The sequence below is a fragment of the Amblyomma americanum genome, unplaced genomic scaffold, assembly GCF_052857255.1.
Source record: "Amblyomma americanum isolate KBUSLIRL-KWMA unplaced genomic scaffold, ASM5285725v1 scaffold_288, whole genome shotgun sequence".
Classification (NCBI taxonomy): Eukaryota; Metazoa; Arthropoda; class Arachnida; order Ixodida; family Ixodidae; genus Amblyomma; species Amblyomma americanum.
Genome location: NW_027526760.1, coordinates 37,689 through 45,189, shown reverse-complemented (window position 1 = coordinate 45,189; position 7,501 = coordinate 37,689).

Below are 7,501 nucleotides of genomic sequence, written 5' to 3'. Positions count from 1 at the left end.
GCCAGGTGGTAGCAGGAGCAGAGAGGACTGCAGCGAGACGTCGGTGGTCTCTCGTCAACAGCCAGAAGAACTCGGCAGCAGCAGAAAGAAAAAGCGGAGCCGGGACCCGCCGACAGCGTCCCGAAACACCTGAGGTTTAATGCAGGCTATCCAAGGGCGCCTTTCGGCAGCACGGACCCTCAGTCCATTGGCTGCCACCTTCAAGCTTGCAAGGAACGCAGAAGGCTTGCGTCGGTGATCCAAGGGAGGTCCACGGCAGCACGGACCCACCGTCCGATGGTTGCGACATCCACGCTTGAATGACATGATCTCTGCTGCGCTGTCTACCTCCACACCTCGGTCGTCTGACACGCCAGCTATCCGCTCCTCGTGCTCGCCACGCTCCCTGTCGCCGTCGCCTCGCACACACCATTCGCACGCGCACACGCGCCATCCTGGGCTGGCACGCGCAGCGCTCCGCTGTCGACGCAGCACTGTCGACGCACCACGTTCGAAAATCTCGACGATTTCGCGTGTACATCACACAAGCCCCTTTTTTCTTCGTGCAAAGGCTCTTCTGTCCACAATTATAATATTTTTCTTGAGGCAGCCATCGAAGTTTTGCAAATTCAACTTGATTCATTGTGAGAGAGCAGAAGGGTTTTTACGTCCGGAAGAAAGGAGTTTCGGTAGGTTCAGGTGTGGCTCCTATCCTCAGTAATATTTTCTTTGTGTCTGTGGACCAAAACATTTAGCGCAGTTTGCAAGGCCTTGCCTTACAAGTGTTTAGTTAAAACTACTTTGTGTTTGTAAGGTCGTCTAACGGGAAGGCATGGGATAGGAGTTCAGCGTTGAAGTGCGAGATGAAGAGACTGCAGTTCCTTATTGCTCTTAGGGAGGGGAAAGCATGGCATGTTTGCAGGCTTACTACCCAAGGACAAAAGCGCCTGTCGTGTGTTTCTTGTCGACATGTTCGAAGTTGGTGAAGAGCGATGCCTTATAATTCAAGTCAGTGCTCATGAAGCCTTGCCACCATCAGATGGTCTCTAGTATTTCTCTTCAGTCTGAAAAATTAGCAATAGCCGGCTGTTCGCAAGATCTGGTTGCTTCTGTTTGTGCAGGATTGATACAAGGCCAAGTGAAGACACCAGCTCAGGATAGGCCGGTAGGGCACAAAGTTGCTGTCATGCTACCTAAATAAGTTATCTCATTTCCTAAGCAATGTGAGCGTGAGGTCAAGGTATGTGTGGTTTCTGGCACCAAGGAGGATTGCATACCGCTTGAGTTTGGTGTTAGGCACAGGACAGACTACGTGCCATTGCCGGTGCCATAGGTGCTAATGTTGTGCGGTCGTTATTATATCAGCCAGACGCCATGGTGTCAGCGGGCAGCAGCAAGAGAATATTTTATCTAAATAAGCTGGCAGGCTCATATCTGTCTGCGCACTGTGCCTCGTGTGGACGGTTAGGGATTGGGATAAAAGAAGTAAAAAAAGTGTAACCCTTCGTTGCATAGGGCTAAGATTTTATTCTTTTATATTCCTTTACTGGGATCAGTTAATGCAGGAAGCGTCTGAAGCCTTTCATATCTCGAAAAATCGAGGTGATTGCATCAGCGGTTTCTCCATTCACTAATGTAAGGAATTTGCACGTTTTGCTCGGCAGTGACGGTGAACACCTGTCCAGTTTCGGCCTTTTTGGATTTCTCGCCTGCCCACACTGCATATCTTGAGGCTGTAAATAAGTTTCTCTCGTGTATTAAACTTCGAGTCAAAACTGCATTTACATTCTCTCGGTGTTAGTGTTTTTTGCGCCGTTTTGCTTGAGTATGAATTCTTAACCAATTAGCCCATTTCACCATCTTGACTGGTGTATACCTTTGCTCAAGCTAAGGAGCTAATGGTTAAATGATTTTATTAGTGCATAAGTAGGATACTTATATAATAATTAAAGCACGAATGAATCATTTCCTGACCAGATTTTTATATTTTGTGTACACTACCAGAGTTGCGCCTATTCAGACTTAAGTATGTCCTGCAGCCAAAAGATTGTTTTCTGGGTCTGAGGCGTTTTAAAGCTAACCACATATTTTCAGCTTGCTTTCCTCTTTATTGTTTCAATATTTAAATATTTGCAGGGAAACAATTTTTTTTTTGAAACACTTCGAAGCATATTTTGTATTTAGAAGAACTACGAATGGTTGGATGAAAAAGGTATCCATGTTTTTGTGCCAGGCCCAAATTGGAGCTGTATTAGTGGCCTGCTTGTCTTTGACTATGCTTGTTTTGTTTATTATTGTTTCCTCTGTTTGATGTAATGTTAAGAAGTATCTCAGCTGCTCCGGTAGAGGGCATTTAGGGGTAACATAATCAAAAAAATAAATAAATGTTGGTAGGGTAACGGAGCGGATTCGAAGAGAAGGCAAGCGTAACAGGGCGGCAGAAAGTTAGGCGGGCGGGTGAGATTAAGAAGTTTGCAGGCATACGGTGGGTGCAGCTGGCAAAGGACAGTGTTAATTTGAGACATGGGGGGGCCTCTGCCCTGCAGTGGGCATAGTCAGGCTGATGATGATGATGATGATGCTCAATTTTGATAAATTCCTGTGTTCTAACTTGAAAGAATCTACTTTCACTGCAAACAGGTTTTTAAGCCAGTGTCTAATAAAGCGCAGGTACCCCTGCGAGTGGTCGTCTTTACAAGCAAACTGTGGTGCTCTCACGGCAGTTTTTGAGAGCAGATGCTTGAAGGTACGCCGTATCGCCATCCACTTCCAAACAGTCATCACCATGTACTTTTTCGTCTTGATGTCACAAATAGAAACCGAATGGAAATTGGAAACTGAGTAGTGGGAAAAAAGGTCCCATTTTTTAATTCTGTTGTCTGGTAAATAAATGTGATCAACATAGACAGAAAGCGCCTCAAAATCCGCGAGTTAGTTTTTGCACGGAACAGAAATTAGATGGAGTCCACAGTAAGTCCTTAATCAGTACATGCCTATGTGAACTGCAGAGGCGCTATGAGGGAATGCTTTCTCGTCGTAGTTTACTGAATGGCAGCCCAAAGGATACATAACGGGGCAACAATATTTTTGTACTCCTGCCATTCCTGTTTGTGATCATCGCCATTCCTTTTACAGGCTTGGGCAAGACATCGATGACCTTCCCACACCATGCTGTTCCAGGAGCGTTGCCGTTCATGAGTGCGCAAGTATTGTTGAGCAGCTGTATGTAAGCCAGCAGCTGTGCCGTACAAGCTCTGCAGACAAATCTGTTATGGTAGCCGGTTGTATTTCTCTGTTTGCAAACGCGCCAAGCAGACAGCCATATATTTTTTTTCACATCACCGTAATTTATGCTCTGCAGGTTGCAGCGCATCAGTTAATGTTTATCATGGAGTGAATGTGCTCCTTAACCTTAGTTTAAAGCAGCATAATATAGTTTAGACGGCGTCTCTCATAATTATATCTAGCTTCTGTAATATTTTATTGAGTCCAATTCCACATGCTGTTTCATAAAATTCCCGACGTCTAGCACGCCGAGCCCCAGTATAAAGCAGTAGTACCATGTGTATGCCAGTCATGCTGCTACCCAGCTTGCTCGTTATGGCCGTCGCTCAAGTATTCTGTTTATGCACGGCATAATAGCTCAGCAATGCTTGGCATTCTACATTGTATTGTTCCAGGCACTCAGCAATGACCGCCATTATACCCGGCACCTACCAATACCTGGTACTATGCGGGCCACCGTGCAGTGCCCTGGATATTACTCGACACACATCATCACCCGCCAATATGATGGGCAGCCAGCAGTGCCCAACATATTACCCGGCACCCATTAGTACCCACAGTACCGAGCAATATTATGGGCACCCACCATTGACCACCACCATAATCCACCACCATGTTTGTGCCGGGTTCCACTATGCCTTGTAGAGTGTATTTTTCCGATACGTCTTTCAAATATCTTACAGTGCTTGGAAAGATTCCCAGAAATTGACCTTGTGATATTTCACCTTTCATGAGAAGTGTTCTTATAGCTTGAGCTTTGTTTATTCAATTTTTCAGCTCCTTATGACTACTTTTAAGCACCATATTCCGATAATACTGGTTTTCTGTTTTCCTTATAGCACTTTACACCTCACGGCTTTTATCGCTGGTATCGTGTTCATCATTCGTGATACGACGTTTTATTCACTGACACGACTACGCTGAATTCCGGTGTTTGTGCAGCCTTCTCTAGATGTACCGCCCTCTCTTCGATTACATACTGTTTGTTCTGAAATAAAATTCAATTTACAGTCAGCGCCCGAGTACGTCTTTCACTGCTCCTGTCCTTTAGTCTCTTTGCTTTGCGCTGGCGAGCAAATTACGGGTTCTTTTCAGCCCCACTTTTCGGTGATAGTAAGATTTTGGTTTGGTTCGACACACTGCCCACCACACTTCGGTGCCCATGTTCAACCTTGGACGTGTCGCATTGTTGGGACACACGAACGCGCTGACAAATGCGGAGCCAGTTGGCACACGTTTGCCCGGCAGTTAATAGACACCTTTTGCACTCCGTGTAACGTGCTACCGTTAGCGTTACCGGGTAACCGAGAGTTATAGCGTTTCGTTACCGTGTTTACGTTACCGTTTACCGGGCCCGGCTAGCGACATCTGCGCATGCGCCGCCACTCCCGGGCCGCTAGCACTTTATGGGATTGCGGAGAGTTAGCGTTCGCTCGTAAACAAACATGGCGGCGCACTGCACGGCCGCTTCGGACCAAATACTAGCACCGCCGCCGGGTTCCTCTGCACTATTCCTCCCTGTATATGAAATCAATCGCTTTTAATTCGCATACTCTGGCTCATACGTCGAGGTTTTAGTAACAATCAGCCAATGTTTTTGAGATAATTTGCCAGTCTTTGAGCAGTTAAGCCAAACTATATGTCGTGTACATAGTCTAATTGGCAACGAACGCTGCACCGCAGCTCTTCAGTTTTGTGCCCGATTTAACATTTTCTTCTAATTTCCTAGGTTTTTTCATGAAGAAAATACCCCTACAATATTCATCACTAATGGCAGAAAATAAGTTTTTCCAGCCCAGAGTTGACGCGCTTTGATTTACTGTCACCAGAAGGCGCCACTGTATTTACATGTAAACATGCAAACAAGCGACGATGCGGCCCGATAAACAGAAGGTGCTGTAGTGGCGCTTTTTAAAGCGTTCGCAACACAATGTGCGGTGCGTACGCAATCTTGCCAAGTTCTGTGCAGTAAAATTGTCTACTTAATTGCCAGGTTAGGATAGGTGCCTAGCTTTACGGGCGCATTTGGAAAGCAGCTGAGTCGGCTGTTAGCTGAAGTGCAGTGGATTAAAGTAAACGCAGCATCTCACTTCACAGAAATGCTGCAATGCATCCGTATTTTTGTCTGAAATAAAAGCTGAAGCATCTGCTATCATCATCACTTGTTTCAGCCTTACGGTAACTTGTTACGGGAGAGACTGTATGCTAAAATGCCTACTGGTGTGCGCAGCGCTAACCGGAAAGTCCGGTAACACGGTAAACGGTAACGTAAATACAGTAACGATATGCCATAACTCTTTAATGAGCACGCGCTGATTGGTCCCGATACAGGAGGGGTGCGTGCAGCTGCCAGGTACCTGGCGTCGTCTGGCGCCCTCTAGGCAATCTGCGCATGTGCATTGGTGGTGTGCGGGCATACAAAACACCAGTAAGACGCTGCACGGTGTGTTAAAGGTGTCTAATTATATGTTTTAACATACAGGAGACGTACTAGCGGAGACGTATACTTGTTTACGAGACTCCTATTGCGCACACAAAGTGGTCCCGCATGGCAGCACGCATCTCACTGCGCAGGAGGCGTCCGGTAAACCGGCACCGGTCTCCGTTTAGTACGTATCCGGTGTGCTAAAAACGTCTAATACAGTTTGAATGTGACTTTTAACATGATAGCACTGAAGGACGTCTTTCTCGGCTTTGCGGCGTTCGCGTCGGCGGCGTTGCGTAGAAAAGCAGGGTAGGGAGGGACGGAGAGAAGGAAAACTGATCGGCGTGGACCCGCTGAGCTATCACAGTGTTGCGTCCAGATCTGTGGGTTTTCGCTTTATTCGGACGACGCATCGTTTCAGCATTACCAGGGTCTCAGGGCAAGAGCTTCCAGTTCCCTTCGCTTCCACGAAGTCGCGCATGGCTTTGAACATGAAACAGTGGCTGTCATTGAAGTGAAAAGTGGTGCCATTGCAAAGTAGTGGCTGCCATGGAAAGTCTTGTGGCCGCAGGAACACTGGATGGGTGTTGTCCAGAATTCCGAGTAATCGGTGGGTGTGGCTTGGGTGGCGGGTTTAACGCATCTGCGAGGTCCTCTTTGACCTCCAGGTTGGCGGGAAGCACGAGTTTTTCGACTGTGGTAGAGTTTATGGCTCCTTCTTGTTGGCTCCACTCGAGTGGTGCGTCAATGGTTGCAATGTTTAGAAGTTAGTAGGGCGTTTACGGTGCGAAGAGGAACGTATGACGTGAGCAGAGAAATGTGTAACCGGTGGGCGGTTACCGTAGATGGAGCAGTGTATCTAGAGAGCACAGAAATGCCCAACCGAAGGATGGTCACCCTGGGAGAAGGAGAGTGTGGCGAGAGCTTAATGAGGCGCATCCGGTCGGCGGTTGTCACAGAAACCACCTGGAGGGTAGTTACTATCGAAGGACGCTTTATGGCGAGAGCTCAGGAATGCGTAACAGTAACGAGAGGATCTTTACCACGGTAACCGTCAGAAAGATGGTTACCATGGAATAAGTAGGATGTGGCGGAAGTGGAGAAATCCCTCCGTGGGAGGAGGCTATGGTGAGTGTGAAGGAAGGCGTACCAGGGTAACCATCCAGAACCTGGTTACCGTGGAAGAACAAGGAAGGGTATGGCGAGAACAGGAGAATGTAGCATGGTTCATTTTCAGCAGCTGCTGCGAAACTCTCCGCTAGAGGAGGAGATCATCGGCGGCGCTGCGCTTCTACAGCCGTGGACTGGAAACGAGACGGAGACGAAAAATAACTGCGCGTTGGAAACTAAAGAGAGGGATCCCATAATGTGAGGTAGCTCTCCAGCTCAAAATGATATCAAATACAGATAGCTTAACAGCATTCGGTGAAGCTCGCGTTAATAAGTGGTAAACGTCCTGCTAGTTTTGTACATTGCATTTTGCCGATACCGCGTGTCCGTAGGTTTCGACAATTTGGTCAACATGGCTCGATGTAGTCGCTTATACCTGCACTACCTTCAGTTTGTACCTCTTGTTAAGAGTAATTACGGTAACAGCCACTCTCATTAAACTGTAGAGTTCTATGTTGCCATCTATGTCCATATCAAGAAGAATCCCGCACCTAGTTCCCGTCTTTCCGGTAATGCACGATAGCATAGTACGTGCTTGTCCTTTTGCACTGTATCTGTACGCTTCGTATGTGCATCTAACTTCACTAATTTCTATGATATTCCATTGAACACCTGCAAGTTCCTCAAACAGCGCAGCTATCC